The following is a 15,228-nucleotide window of genomic DNA, read 5'->3' on the forward strand; positions in this document are numbered from 1 at the left end:
CGAATACCATGGCTAATCCCTCTCTTTCCGTCGTCGAGTAGTTCATTTCCATCTCAGTGAGTTGTCTGCTAGCAAAGCTTACTGGATAGTCTAAATTGTGTTCGCCAGGTTGGCACAACACTGCCCCCACGGCAAACTTAGAAACATCGATATGCACGTGGAAAGTAATGGTCCAATCTGGGGCTCGTAGGATTGGTGCTGTGGTTAGAGCCTTCTTCAACTCTTCATATGCCCGTTGGCATGCTTCGGTCCATTCGAAGACAATAAGCAGCTTGTACAGGGGTCTGGCGATCAACGCATAATTCAGTACAAACCGCCGATAGTATCTAGTATGGCCTAGGAAGCATTGAACTCCCTTGTAGTTGTTTGGGGATGGAAGGTCAACAATAACCCTGACCTTTGAGAAATCAATGGCAATGCCATTCTTTGACACCACATGCCCTAGGATGCATCCATGCTTCACCCAAAACTGGCACTTTAAGGGGTTCAAGGAGAGACGATATAAGCGACACCACTCGAAGACTGCTCGGAGTTTGTCTAGGCGTTTGATCCAGGTCGAGTGGATATAGAGGTTGTCGACAAAGACTTCTAACTCCTTGCAAAGCATGTCCTTAAAGATGGTGCACATGAGGAGTTGGAAAGTGGCAGGGGCATTAGTCAACCCGAAGGGCATGACTATGTAAGCAAAGACGCGCCACTCAATGGAGAAGGCCGTTTGTTCGTAGGATGCACTTGCACCTGGTTGTACCCTGAGAAGCCGTCCAGAAAACTGTAGGCTTCCTTGCCTGCCACTCTCTCAAGCATGTGCTCGGTGTACGGCAACGGATAGTTGTCCCTCTTGGTAGCAGCGTTCACCTTCTTATAATTGACGCACACTCGGATTTTTCCATTCTTCTTCATCACGATGACTATGGGCGATACCCAGTCTGTGTGCTCAATTTCGTAAATGAATCCCGCTCTCATCAGCTTATCAATCTCTTCTTTGACATCACGAGCGTGTTTTGGATTCATAGGGTACGGTTGCTGCCTGACCGGCGTTGCGTCTGGCGTCGTGGGTATGTTGTGAGTCACGACACTCGAATCCACCCCCTTAAGCTTTTCTAAGGACCAGGCGAACACGTCTATGTACTCTCGCAAGAGAGCGACAAGGCTCATTTTATCTTCATCAGTCAAGTCATCGACAATGAAGACTGGTGGGGGTGTTTCCCCTTCCTGGGCTAGGTCCACCTCTTTGACCTTGGCTAGTCCCTCGATTGGTTCGCTCGTCTGCGCTTGACGTTTGGCACCTAATAGAACTACCATCATATCCCCTTTTTTGAATTTCGTAAATCGTTTAGGGAGGTCCTGCGGTTTTTGCTGTTCTTCCGTTCGTGTATCCCTGGGTTGTTTTGCCTTTTCCTACATTAATCATCTGTGCCTCAGGTGGACAGGCAGGTCCCCCTTGGTGCGTCTAGTTGTGGGCGGCCTAGGGATTTCTGGATCACTATCCGAACTAATGTCCGATTCAGAGTCGAACCCTCCGTCTTCGCTAGAAGAGGTGGTCTCCCGTGGTGGGTGCAATTCAGATGGTGATTTAGTCCTAAACATTGATGTCGTTCCTGGCTGGGCTAGGCTTGCTCTATGGCTCCTACGTGTTCCAACCAGGCGCGATCACACTCCACGCGCATGACTCCTCTCTCCATCCTGAAGATACTCTTTTTTTGCGGCTTGGAGTCTGCACGTATTTGCTCTATTTCTTGTCCTTCAGTGTCGTATTCCACGGTATTTACCTCACCCTCACTTTCATCACTGAAGGATTGGCAGTCTTCGTATTCGTCGTTAGAATTCTCTTCATCAGACTGCTCGTCGTCTCCCAGGGCTTGGTATATCTCTGGTCATTGGTCAGGAACTAGGGCCCAATTATACATGAGGTTTAAGTCATGCACTTTGGTCCATTGCCACTTGGATTCATCTAAGAGATCCTGGAGTGGTTTGAAATTTGCAGTTGGATTGCCAGCTAGCTTGTCCGTTAGGTATTCCAATATATCCTGGAGTTCCCTTTTGTTGGTTGGGACTTGGAAGTTGACTGGCTTTGGTTTCCCACAAAGGCTTCCTGCTGCCATCATGCAGACTGGTACGGAGGGTGTGTTGTTAGCCTTGCCAATTGTTTTGATGGCTTGCTCATACGCCTCGTGATTAGAGAACGGCAGGTCAATTGTAGCAAGGACATGCATCCAATCCCGCTAGTCCTCTGGGCATGGGATGTACTTGGTCAAGGGCCCATAGGACTTCTTGACCTGAGCATTACCCTTGAGCACAGCAGAGATGGCATTTAAGTCGACTGGTGAGGTCTTCCAGGTGTCCATCTCTACTCTCACGGTGTTCGTCCTATTGCCAAGGAAGATCAAGCCGTTACCCCAATCTTCGATGACTCTAGCGTTGCGTATCCAGGGTCGGCCTAATAGGATGTCGTAGTCCACTCCCTTCATGACTATAAAGTCAATGGAGAACTGGACACGATCTTCACTGGCCAATTCTTAAGCACCCCTAATGGCTTGACTCTCATACCATTTGCTAGTGTGACATTAAACCTAGCAGTCTCAATAGGTGGGTTTCCCCAAGTCTGAAGCACTGTGTGGCTAAGCACACTAACCCCAGCTCCCGTGTCCATGATTCCCTTTCTCGTGGTATCGCCTAGGGCTAAAACCGGTAAGAGTGCATGCATCTCGGAACCTTCCCAGAAGGCATTGACGTGTAAGGATTTAGGCATAGAGTGCAGCGTCAAACTCGGTATTTGCGTCTCTACATCATGGTCATGAGGGTCTGTCGTGACCTGCTCTCGTGACCCTTCAACCCAATGCTTAAGATCTTGCCATAGGGTGGGATGCTGCCTAAGCAGATCTCCTAAGCTAAGTGTTACAGGGGTAGTCACCAACGTGGTCAGGAGATCGTTGGGTGTTTGTCTCTCTCCTAACCTGGATCGTCTTGACCAGTGGCTGTGACTGAACCGCGGCCTTGTAGCACCGAGGCTTGGCCTTAGCGGCACTGCTTGTGGTGCAGTTGCTTCTCCCGACTTTGGTTGTGGAGGTGAGGTTGGCGTACTTATACTGGAGAGATCATCGATCTCGTCCTCTATGATGGGCTCAGCGTCTTTTAGATGCTCTTGGGCTTCCTTCACCCATTCCTTCACCTTTTCTATGGCCTCTAACTGTTGCTTCGGATGTGGGTATTTCCCTAGTTTAGCACTTCCATTTGCGGCCGTCTTAGGGGCTGAAGTCTTTGCCTTTGCATCAAAGACCTTCTTTCCAGTAGGCAGAGTTGTAGCACTCTCCGTTTTTAGTGCAATTTTAGCTTTTGACCTCTTCCTCCTCCGTCTACGGCTCTTCTTTCCTATCGAGGCTGCATCGAGATTGCTAGGTCGTGGCAGAGAGATGCTAGCTTGCTTTGTTTGGGCATGGGCCATGACCCGCAATGGGATAGGCGTGGCCTCCCTATCGAGGTTCTCGACACCAAACAACCCCAATGAGACAGATAGCACGTTGGTTGAGCTAGAAGACGGCTTTCGCTTTGGGCAATCGACGAAGAGATGGGTGATCCCGCACTCAGCACACCTTTGGTCAGCCTTGTCTTTCTCTATTTTGTTGCTCCCTTTCAAGGCAGCATGATGAGACATGACCTAGGTGACCATAAGTCCAACAAGTGATTGGATCCTGCGTCTGCCCTCCTAGGCCTTTACCTCGTCCTCTTCCTAACGCCATCACCGGTATGGGGCGATAATCCATGAGGACAGTGTTGCCCTCATCGTCATGCGAGATGTAAGGGCATATGTAAGCTTCTTCCTCGTTTGGTTCTTCCATATAGTGGACAGGAGCGTCACTCGATGGATGGGTTACGTAAGGACCAGGCAGTCTAGGAATGCCTGTAGGATTTATTTCCATCCTAGGAATAGCCGGCTTAATATCGTTAGGCGCAAGGAGGGCCAATGGGGCTCCCCTTCCAAAAAATGGCTACGGCCTGTTCACTAAGTAAGACAGGCCCTATGGTTGTGAGGATGGAAGTCTCCTTGGCAATCTACAATACGCAACGTCATGACCGAACCTACCGCAGTTAGCACAAGGTCTTGACCTAGGGTCTTGACACTCGGCTGGCAAGTGGTTTCCGCCATAGTACATGCATTGGACGTGTGGGCAAGTTTATCGTCTCAACATGTCTTGCAACTTGGCTAATTCCACCTTAACATCAGCCAAGTCTCGGTGGTTTTCCCCTTATCCTGGGATGATGGGACTGATTGCTCACTCGAGGCTGACGCTCTCTCTGAATTTCGCAAGTTGGTTTTCTCAGAGTTCGAGCCCTAGAGCTTCGTTCCTTCAGCTGATCGTCAACTCGGATGGCTTCCTCAAAGACCCTAGCTAGCGCGTCTCGTTGCAAGCTCGAGTTGCTTGCCAAAGCCTTATATAGTTCCTCGTTCTGAATCCCGCTGATGAATACCGTTGATACTGCTCTTTCAGTCGGTCGTTCTCCGGTAGGGATTCTCTTGAAGAGACTCCGCACATGGGTCACGTAATTGCGAATGTCCTCCTTCTCTTTCTGCTTGACGTTCAACAAGCGTACTAGTAGATTATCGGAGTATCCGGGCTCGACAAATCTCTTAATGAAGAGATCCTTGAGGCCATCGAAGTTGGCTTGCTCTACGGTATCTAAGCTCATATACCACGTCCTACCCTTGTCGCCCAAGCAAAGCCCGAACGCTTGAGAGCGTTGAGTTAGGTCATTGAGGCCATTGGCTTCGCAGACTTGCTCGAACTGCTCAAAAAAGCTGTATGGATCATCATGGGATTGGTACTTATCGAGTTGTTTGGCAACAATAGGGATATTAGACTAGCTCTTTGAGCCCTGGTTTGCTCCTAATCCTGCGAGTAGCGATGCTGCTAGGGCCGTGGCACTTTGCTCTACAGCCATGTTATCGAGCAGCCGCTTCATGAGAAGCTCACTCAGCGTTAAGTCTCCTTCTAGTGCTCTCTCATGGTCCGTTTGATTTCTGCCAGCCAGGTTCAGCACCCGCTGCACCTCTCGCAACTCCATGCTTTGCCTTTGGCTCCTAGCCTGCTGATCCCTATTGTATTCAGCCATGCTTTGCAATGCTTTGCGGGCCAGCTTTCTCTCCTCTTCTAGATCTACGATGATAGCGTTTATTGTCCTACCGCGGTGCTCATACCGGGCATAACTGTTGTAACTGCTGACCAACTCTACTGAATAGCATCTGAAAAGACTCCTAAGTCAAATTCCTTGTTAGATCTGCGGTTTGAACTTTCTTCTGCCATTGTTGAGTTATCGTACTCTACCAAGCTATCGATCAGGTTCAATAGACTTGTCAAATCCACTTCGTCGGCATCCCTTGCTTGGTCCTACTTTTGCACGTTGATGGTTTGTCTATGTCTTGGGTCCTCTCCTACTAGTGGGTTCCTTGAGTGGTTTATCTAGGTGAGTCCCTTCAGTTATTGAATACAATCCTCAATTTATGGCCACTCAATGTGTGTGTCTTTTCCTGTGCACTTGTGCTCAATCAGGCTTTCAGTTTCCTTAAGTGTACTTTAAGTGCAAAAATTCAGGGTGAGTGCAGCAACCAATTTCTAGGCGTCTTACGCACTCTCACATTGTTTCGGGCCTAATAGGCTTGTTGGTCAATTTTCTGGCCGTCTTGGCAGGGTTTAGGGTTTCCCTAATATGTTGCCTCGTTCGTTTTTTTGTCCAATCAGGCTTTACAACTCAGCAATTTTCGTTTAGGTCTCTGGGTCTAGCAACTGCCTACTTCTAGCTGCTAAGCGGCTGCGCCCTACGATTTTGCCTATTCCGTGTGCCATAATCAAGTTCTGAGCGTCCTAAGGGCTTTCGACAGTTTGTGTTGCTGAGTTCTAGCCGGGTTAGGTCAAATTTTTGAAAATTTGGTAAAATCTACACTCGGTCCAACTGGTCTGAATTGCAGGGTCCAAGTGGGTCACTCAAACAGGCCGAGGCGCATGGGCCGAGGGTCGAATTTGGGACTTGGACAGGGTGGGCTCGGACGGGCCGAGGAGCGGACTTGGACGAAGTCACTCGGACAGATTGGCTCGGATGGGCCGAGTGATCAATTCGAATGAGGTCGCTTGGACGGGCAAAGGCAATTGGGCCGAGGGAAGTGGGCCAAAGGTCGAGTTTGACACGTGGTAGAGGGCCGAATTTGTCCACTGTCCGAATGGTAGACTCGGACGGGCCAAGTAGGTTTGGGCCGAGTGGGCCGAATGGTAAGGTGCCAAGGGCCGATTCTGGGACTCGGCCTAGAAGTGACCGTTCGGATGGGCCGAGCGCAGTGCACATCAACATCATGAGTTTGATTTCGATCGTTCCTTGTGATTTACTCAATCGTATCAGGCACAATCCTCTAGATCCTACCTAAGGGGGTAAGGGAAGGGATTCATATACCTAGGTAGAGTGGTGGGCTCGTCGTTGGTGCGATCGGATCGAATCAGGCAATAGCTCTCTCTCTCTCTCTCTCTCTCTCACTGAAATGGTCACAAATGGGCTCTCCCTTGGCCTCTTGGCTCTTTATACCCCTTCCCGGGTATGGTGTTGGTGCCCCCAATCACTCACTTGCCGATCTTAGGCATCATAAGCGAGCTTTTTGCCATTTTTTGCACGATTTTTGCCTTGTTTTGCAACAGTAAACCCTACTCTTCTCTGGTGCGATTTCCTAATCCTAACCTACTCTAAATGCAACAAGAATCAAAAGCAAAACACTGAAATGATTTCTCCATGTTTTCCAATCATCAAACAAACAAAATAACCCAAAATACTTACTTGTTTTGAAGATCAAAAACACCCAAACTTCCTACCTATCTCAAGCTCCGTTTCGGGGATGAATCCCTTACTTCGATGCTCGATATGAGGCGCGCAAGTGCTCAAGCTTAAATCCGTTGGTCTCGGCAATGGAACCAAAATGTGGGAGCTTTCGCTCAACCGCTAAGACCCATGGACCGCTTATTGTTTCAAGCGTTCCAAGCGAGCTCTAATGGCTATCTCTCACCTAGCCGACACGCCATCGATCCTACGAGTGTAGTGAGCTTACCTAAATGCCGATATGAGTTGCCTCCTCTCTCACACATGCCGGTAGCTCCACGATCCTAGATGCTAGCTCAAGCATCCTCAAGCCTCCTCCACCTCCAAGCTCCATCCTTCATAGCCATGCGCGCAAGAAGAGAGAAGAGAAGAGAAGAAGAGAAGAGGAGATGGTGAAGAGCTTCACCCTCTTGATCCCTCACTCTCACACACTCACTCCCTCACACTCTCACACTCCCTCTCTCAAGAGCACACACAAGCAAGAAGATGAGAAGGAGAGAAGAAGAAGAAGACTCTTGTTGCCACACACCAAAAGAATGAGCTCTTATTCACTTTTTGAACTTTATATATACAAACCCTAAAATCCCATGGGCATCCATCCCTTTTTTATATGACCGGCCATTGTGGCAAGGTCCTTTTTCCATTTCCCTCTTCTAGCCTTATGCCTCTAGCCTACGCCCATCTAATATTTTACAATCGGCACAGGAGGGAGCCTGACACTCCTTTACAAGAGTTTTTCGAGTTTTTGAGGCGCCTTTTCATTTAAAGTTGCACTTTTTGCCCCGGTTCATCTTTAGAGGCCGCTTGCGTGTCTTTGCTCTTTTTCCATATTCCTTTTGATTTTTCCTTCATTTTTTCACCATCTCAACTTGGGGTTAACAATGTCCATAATTCATGGGATTCTTGGTTACACTTGATTGAGTTTGCCTACAATAACTCCACTCGTGCTAGTATTGGAGTTTCACCCTTTGAGGCTATGTATGGTTATAAGGTACTCTTATCCACATTCATCTTTAATGAAAGAATCAATTCTCATGCGAAAGAAGAGTTGGAAATAATGTAGACCCTTCTTCAACAGTGTAAGATTAATCTTAAGAAAGCCCAAGACCAAATAAAGATGTATGCATATGAGAAGAGGCAACCTTTAGGGTTACAAGAAGGAGAATTGGTTTTTTTGAAGGTGTCCAAGTTTCAATATTCTACTTTGAAACTGGATCCAGTAGCAAGCTTGCTTATAGATTTTATGGCCCCTAATAGATCTTGAAGCCCATTGGAGACTTGGCATATAGATTGGAGCTATCCTCTTCCACTAAGATTCATAATATATTCCATGTGTCAGCTCAAGTCTTTCTATGGTGATCATGTTGATATAGTTAATGAGTTGCCAACCTATTGATGAAAAATGTCTTATTTAGTACATCTCAGAGGTTGTCATAAGTCAGCATGAGAAGAAGCTTTGATCTCATTCTATCATTGAATATTTAATCAAATGGAGAGGTTTACCACATGAGGAAGCTTCTTGGAGTCCTGATTGTATATTATATGATTATCCTTACCTATGGGACACATTGGTGGCTGAAGCTTACTGACTATGGAGCCAGTTATGGTACAGACAGGGACTTGATAGCAGACTATTTTAGAATGATTTTTATTCTACCTAATTTTCAGAATTATGCCACCTAGATAGGGTCAAAGTACTCTTCAATAGCTAAGTTTTGACATGTGGCACGCTTCATTTAGATACTTCTATCAGAAGTTGTAGCGGATTTGATTCAATAAGGTCTATTTATACATCAAGCTATCTACTTCATTTTGAGCTCATCAATTGAAGACTTTAAGGCTCCAAGTACTTTTGAAGGATTCTTGATCATGTACATAGTTGAGGCCTACTTCCATTCCTTCATTTCAATCCATATGTCTCTCATTTTCATTCATTTTTCCATTTGTAAAGTTAAAAATAGAGTAGTACTCTGTTCTATCCATCCTTTTCTAATCTTTGTAAGTTTGTTTTGGAGGGCAAATACCCTTGGGATGGGATGGATTGTAAGAAGGTGGGAAGAATAGTGATTTAGTATGTAAATAATAGTGATACCATGTCACACTGACATAAGTATAAGAGGGGACATGCAAATTTTCTCATCTTTTTGACACATTAATATATTAATGTCCTTCTCCTCATTACCTTGTTCTCAACTTCAACGGCTTCTTCCTCTTTTCTATCTTTCTCTCTCCTATTCTAGTCTTTCTCTCTTGTTGTCACTCTCTTTCTCTCACTTTTGCACTTCTTCTCCTCTCTCTTTTGTAGTCTTCAATCCCCTCTTTCTCTGTCTCCAGTTCACTTCTTGACAAAAGCCCAATGACACTCATCAATAAATTTATCAAATGGCTATAGCATTTGAGACACTTTCTCAAGCATATAAAATGATAGATATGTGAATTGTAAATTATTGGCCTCATCTTTGATCAGAAGACCACGTATTGGGAGGATAGTGAAACACCTTTTGAAAGTGAAGCTATTAAAAAAGATATCCTTACAATGCTTCCAAAGAAGAGCACTAAAGCCATGCATCTCATCATAAATTGCGCTCTAGTCATAAAAGTAAATAACCCTACAAAGAAATGACCATAAAAGGAAAATGAGAGATTTAGAAAACAAATCGTAAAAAGGATACAGTGGTTGTTGTCCTTAGGACTTATGCCCCTTTTTGCATTAAGATAGAGTGGTTGTTGTCCTTGGGACTTATGCCCCTTTTTGTAATTAAAGCTAATAGTTTTTGCAAAAATGGGCTCCTTTCTCTTTTGTAAGATTTTTTCTCTTTGAGGCATGCAACCAATAAACACCTACAAAGTTAGTGCACACAATCATAATCTAAAAGTATGCATCTAGCAAGCCTCAAAACTAGTCAAAAATATTACACTAAGCAAAAGAAAGAGTAAATTTTCATAGGGTGTGAGATGCCTAAAGAAGATTCAAAAGGCAATCAGGGCTCTTAATAATGCAATTCCAAAGCTTCCCTTCCAAAGACTTTGTAGCAAGGAGATTTGTCGTAGTTATTGTCTCAATAATTTTAGATGGAAAAGAATAGCTCTTGACTACATCTAGAAGGCCATAGAAGACTATTTGATTGAGTTTTTGCGAGATGTTACATCTATGCTACTCGTGTATATAGGTTGACTCATCAAGAAAATAGGCATTCATGTGGTTGGAGAGTAATTAAAAATGCTAAAAGATTGATTCATTTTATTTATTTTAATGAGGATAAAGTTATAAAGGTAGTATGAAAAACATTTAGCTTTAAGATAGAGTTTTACTCAAAACATAGTCCATTACAAAATAGTAGTGAAGTAACACTCTTTTTATTCCAATGTATATAATTTTCTACAAATTGTTACAATACTAAGTACATCTAGTATGTGAGAACAAATCTTTCGAAGTATATAATCATCAATTCAACAATACCTAAGAGACAAGGAGGACATGGAGAGTGAAGAAGTGGACAAGGAAGGAGAGATGGTAACAAGTGTGGAAAGTACACCTTGATCACCTAAGGCAACCAAATGACCAAAGAAAGGCCAAATGACTTCTAAAAATATCCTCTCATAAGAAAAATCCTCACAAAAAGAAATAGGTTTGTTGTATTGCCTTATAAATACTCATGAATGAAATCATAATGAGAGAAAAGAGAGATTTGCTTCAATGTCAATACATGTATTCATATTGATAGTAAAGAAACCTTGTCCTTAGTATCCTTATATCATATATTCTTATCTCTCCTCTTTGATATTGATAAGAAATTTTAGCACAAATATTTGTCATTCAAGAAATGGAATCAAATATACACTTATGTATAACCTAATGCAGAGACTTACCCTTTTGTTGTTAAGTTGGAATACAAATGAGCTTGGAAATTCAATATCTGCCTTCTATAAGTCCATCCTCACTTGAAATAGTGCACATAATTATCTAACCTTTAGGATTGTAAGAACATCCTTGTTGAATCAAATATAAGGATCCAATATAATATCTTTACCAAAATCATCAAGGTTTTTGTCTAAAGCAACCTGATTGCCACTAGCATAATGCAATCTATTTTGATAAAAGCTAAGGATGATATTTTAAGTATCTATCATTGTATTTACAAGAAATGAAGATGTGATCTATCTTATAAGTTATCTTGTCTTCTAACATAGTATGCCATCCTTCATCATCAATAAATTGCAAGATATGATCATTTTCTAGTCTTTTCACTAAGAGCATTGCCTTTGATCTTCTTATATCTATGTATTGGAAAAGAAGTTGACCAATATATTAATAGGTATTAAAAATGTGGTCTTGCTTAGCTTACTCAAGATATTAGGTTTCAATGCTCTTTGCATCTCAAAACACAATTTACACCTATAGCATACATGGTAGGGCTTGGCAAAGGCCATCCAAATGTAACATTCCCTGTTTTCTCCCCCATAGGAACTCCCTCCCTTTTTAATTTCTATATATATATATATATATATATATATATATATATATATATATATATATATATATAAAATGGTTAGTTCAAAAAATTTTCCCTCTCTCTCTCTCCCCGCTGACAGCACGTCGGGGAGAGAGAGAGGGAGTGATGTGGTGTAATGGGGGGGCACGCAGGCCCCCAGGTGGGAGGGGTGGCCATGCCACCCACCTCCTCCCCCCTCCTATAAAAGGGGAGGCCCCTCCCCCTCCCTGATACATAGAGAGAGTGCCCCCCTCCCTACTGCTTCACCCTCTCCCTCCGTCGACAGCTGCGTGGCCCTGGGCTCCCGTCAATGACTCTTCCCCCCTCCTCGCTCGTGTGGTAGTTGCGACAGTGCCCCTGGGCCTTCCGTTTGAGTCTTCACCCCCTCACTCCGACCTGCTGCGACAGCACCCCCTGGGCCTATGACTCAAGCCACCCCCTGATTGCCAGTTGCCGTGGCCCCCCATGAGAAGAGAGAGAAGAGGAGGAAGCAGGAGAGAAGAAGAAGGAGAGGGAGAGAGAAGATAAGAAGAGAAGTAGAGGGAGAGAAGGAGAAGAGAGAAGGGGAAGGAGAGAGAGAGAGAGAAGAAGAGAAGAAGAGAAGAAGAAGAGGAAGAAGGAGGGAGAGAGAGAGAAGAGGAGGGAGAGGGAGAGAAGGAGAAGAGAGAAGGGGAAGGAGAGAGAGAGAGAGAAGAAGAGAAGAAGAAGAGGAAGAAGGAGGGAAAGAGAGAAGAGGAGGAAGAGGGAGAGAAGGAGAAGGAGAGAAGAAGAAGGAGAGGGAGAGAGAAGAGAAGAAGAGGGGGAGAAGGAGAAGGAGAAGGAGAGAAAAGAAGCAAAAGGAGAGAAGAAGAAGGAGAGGGAGAGAGAAGAGAAGAAGAGGGAGAGAAGGAGAAGAGGGAGAAGAGGAAGAGGAGAGGGAGAGAAGAGGAGAAGGAGAGAGAGAGAGAGTAGGAGAAGAAGAGAAAAGGGAGAGAAGAGAGGAAGGGAAGGAGAGAAAGAGGAGAGAGAAAGAAGGAGGAGAAGAAGGAAGAAGAAGTAGAAGAGGTAGAAGGAGGGAAGAGAGAAGTAGAAAAAGAAGAAGAAGAGGAAGGAGAGAGAGAAAGAAGGAGAAGAGAAGAGGAAGAAGAGAGGGAGAGAGAGAGAAGGAGAAAGAGAAAGGAAGAGAGCTGGAGACAAGTCACCCCCTCATCGACAAAGGATTCCCTTCCCGCGACCTTTCCCTCCCGAACCGGTCATCCTGAAGGCCGCTAAGGCCCGGACTACCCAAACCCCGAGTAGAAATGGCTCCAAGGAAGAAAATTGTGGGAAGCATAGGTGCCAAAGCTACCATTGGTACCGGTAATGCGGGAGAGGTGAGCGGAGCAGCCAACACAATAAACACACCTAGGAACACGAATCAAACCCAGGTTCTTTAAGCGTTATAACTAATTATGTATTATTTTTCGTGGAAGAGATGAAAGGGTTGGCTATGTGCATGGAACAAGAACAAGTCTTAGGGTTTTTATTTACTCTAAGTGCTAACTTGCCTGCGTGAAACGATAGAGTATGGAATTCACATAAGTTTATATGCATGAAATGATAGCTTGTACACACATAAAATGATAAGGTTATCGCCTTACTTCACATAAAATGATAGCTTTTTAACCAGTTCAGTGCATGAATAGTCATTTAGAGTTCATCTTTCGCAATCATGATTAAAAGAAACACATGAAATGTTAGTTTCTGTTCACGAGATACTCTTGCACCGTTGGACAAAAACCTAGACTTTCATATACGCAAGTCACATGTGATCCGGTGCATCAGGAATAAGTACTCATTGCCAAGAATGAAGAGAGATAAAGGTTGTTTAGGATGTACAACTATACTAAGTGCACCATGTGCATGATGGATAAGGTTGATTGGAAAATTTTGCATAGAATTGCACTAAGAGAAATGGAAGGAACGCATGCATCTAGACTGTATCTTGAAGGTCTAAATGAAGAGTCCTATGTTGCCAAGTGTATTAACCAAACTTGATTAGAATTGGAAGATTAAAAGACCTTTGGTTGGGTTGCGAATGAAGGCATGTCCTGTTGTCCAGTTAATACTTGGGTTAGGTTAGGATACCATAAGGTAAAACCCAAGGAAAAAGGGCAAGTCAAAATAAGTTAATTTACCAAGAACATTTGCTTGCGTAATCTTGTTTGAGATTATTGGGATCTCGCCAAGTCGCGAACAATCCAGGATCGGATGCTGGGAGCATCCGAGAAAAAGACCCAGGATTGGATGCTGGGAGCATCTGGAAATAAAAGGAGTCACACCTTAGTAGTTGGTCGTACGAACGACCTCCGAAGTGTTTGTGATTGTACACTTAGGTACATTATTTGATCTCTTTGTTCAAGGAACTAATTCAAGGAAAAAAACACTTAATGCTTTAGGTTAAAAGCCTGGAGAGAGAGGCAGGAACAGCAATCTCCGACTGTCTACCTGGCCCTATCCAAGGGGGTTGTTAGCTGCGCCGGGTATATGGACCTAACCCACTGCGAGAGATCTCTCTATGGATGCTACTTGGAGCAGGAGGATGCTTGGGTGCCAGGGGAGGCTCTGGTTGTAAATCCCTTGCCTTAGGCTCCCGCACAAGAGGCCGACGTGATTCGAGATGGGATCTCAAGGCCTGTGTACTAGTCAACGGACGGAACTTGGACCAGCAATCTTGTAGATTGCTGGGATAGCCTTCGAGCATGATATTGGATGTACTCCAGGATTATGATAAATAAAGATCAGATATTGGAGATAAAGGAACTTGCTTGACATTGTTTTTATGTTAGTGCCTAAGTTGCGTGAAGGAACCTATGATTAATTTGATTAATTAAGGAAGCTACTTTTACATGTCAAAACATAATGTGGTAGGTAATTAGATAACTAAAGCAAATTGAGGAAAGTGCGGTGGATGTGACTTAGGTCCATCCTACGGAAGGGTGGTCCCGGTTAGCTGGGAACTTTTCTCAAATGATGAGATAATAAGACTATGAAGACCTAGTGTTAGTAGATGTAGAATCCTGGTTTATTTTGTTTTAGGGGAAAGGAATGGGACTATGCCGTAAGGCAAAGAGGTTGAGCTTCACATCCCTCTCGTTTGCCATTCTCCATCAACCAAGTGCAGAATGAATCCGCTTTCACTCTGTTGTTCCTACGCAAAAAGGTACATCTGGAGCTCGATGCTAGCTTCTTCCTAGAGACTTTACTGATAGGAAATGCATCCTGACCTCAGGTCGATCCCAAGTGGGAATGGCCAGACACTTTTGTTCGGGCTGAATCGGGAAGACCTAGATCACAAACCCTGTGTCATTCCTTGTGAGTGCCAGGCGGAGCCTTCTAGACCCTCCTCCCGATGGGCTGCTAAGACGTGTCCCACAAGCAGACAAGTGGACATGTTACAGTTGGTATCAGAGCAAACCAACGAGATTCAAAGATTACAAGGGAACTTAATGGAAGAAAATAAAGGGAATAAGGGGACAGTGAGGGGAAGGTGAGTGGAATAGAGTGGTGTTTTTTGTTGAAAACATTCATTTACTCACTTATGGAAGCTGGGTTGCAGAGTCACGAAGCATGGAGCAAGTTCTTGGTGTTCCAGGTCATGTTCATGACTGCAATGCATGCTTCGGATTATCATCAGAGGCTAGGCATGATGAATATTCTGGACCGCATCTATAATCCTTCACCCCTGTATGTAGAACAGAGATGGACAGGAGAATCAAGAACATACTACATAGCAGCCCACCGACTCGCGTACCTTCAGACCAACTTGAAGAGAATCAAGTGGATGGAGGATTTAAAGATTGTGAAGCTCTTCATCTTTGTCGAAGCTCACGCAAATGCAACTCTGCACGTTGGCGGATGGCAA

This window comes from Lygodium microphyllum, chromosome 10, assembly GCF_053477565.2.
Source record: "Lygodium microphyllum isolate KBCC chromosome 10, Lygodium_microphyllum_v1.1.10, whole genome shotgun sequence".
Taxonomy (NCBI): Eukaryota; Viridiplantae; Streptophyta; class Polypodiopsida; order Schizaeales; family Lygodiaceae; genus Lygodium; species Lygodium microphyllum.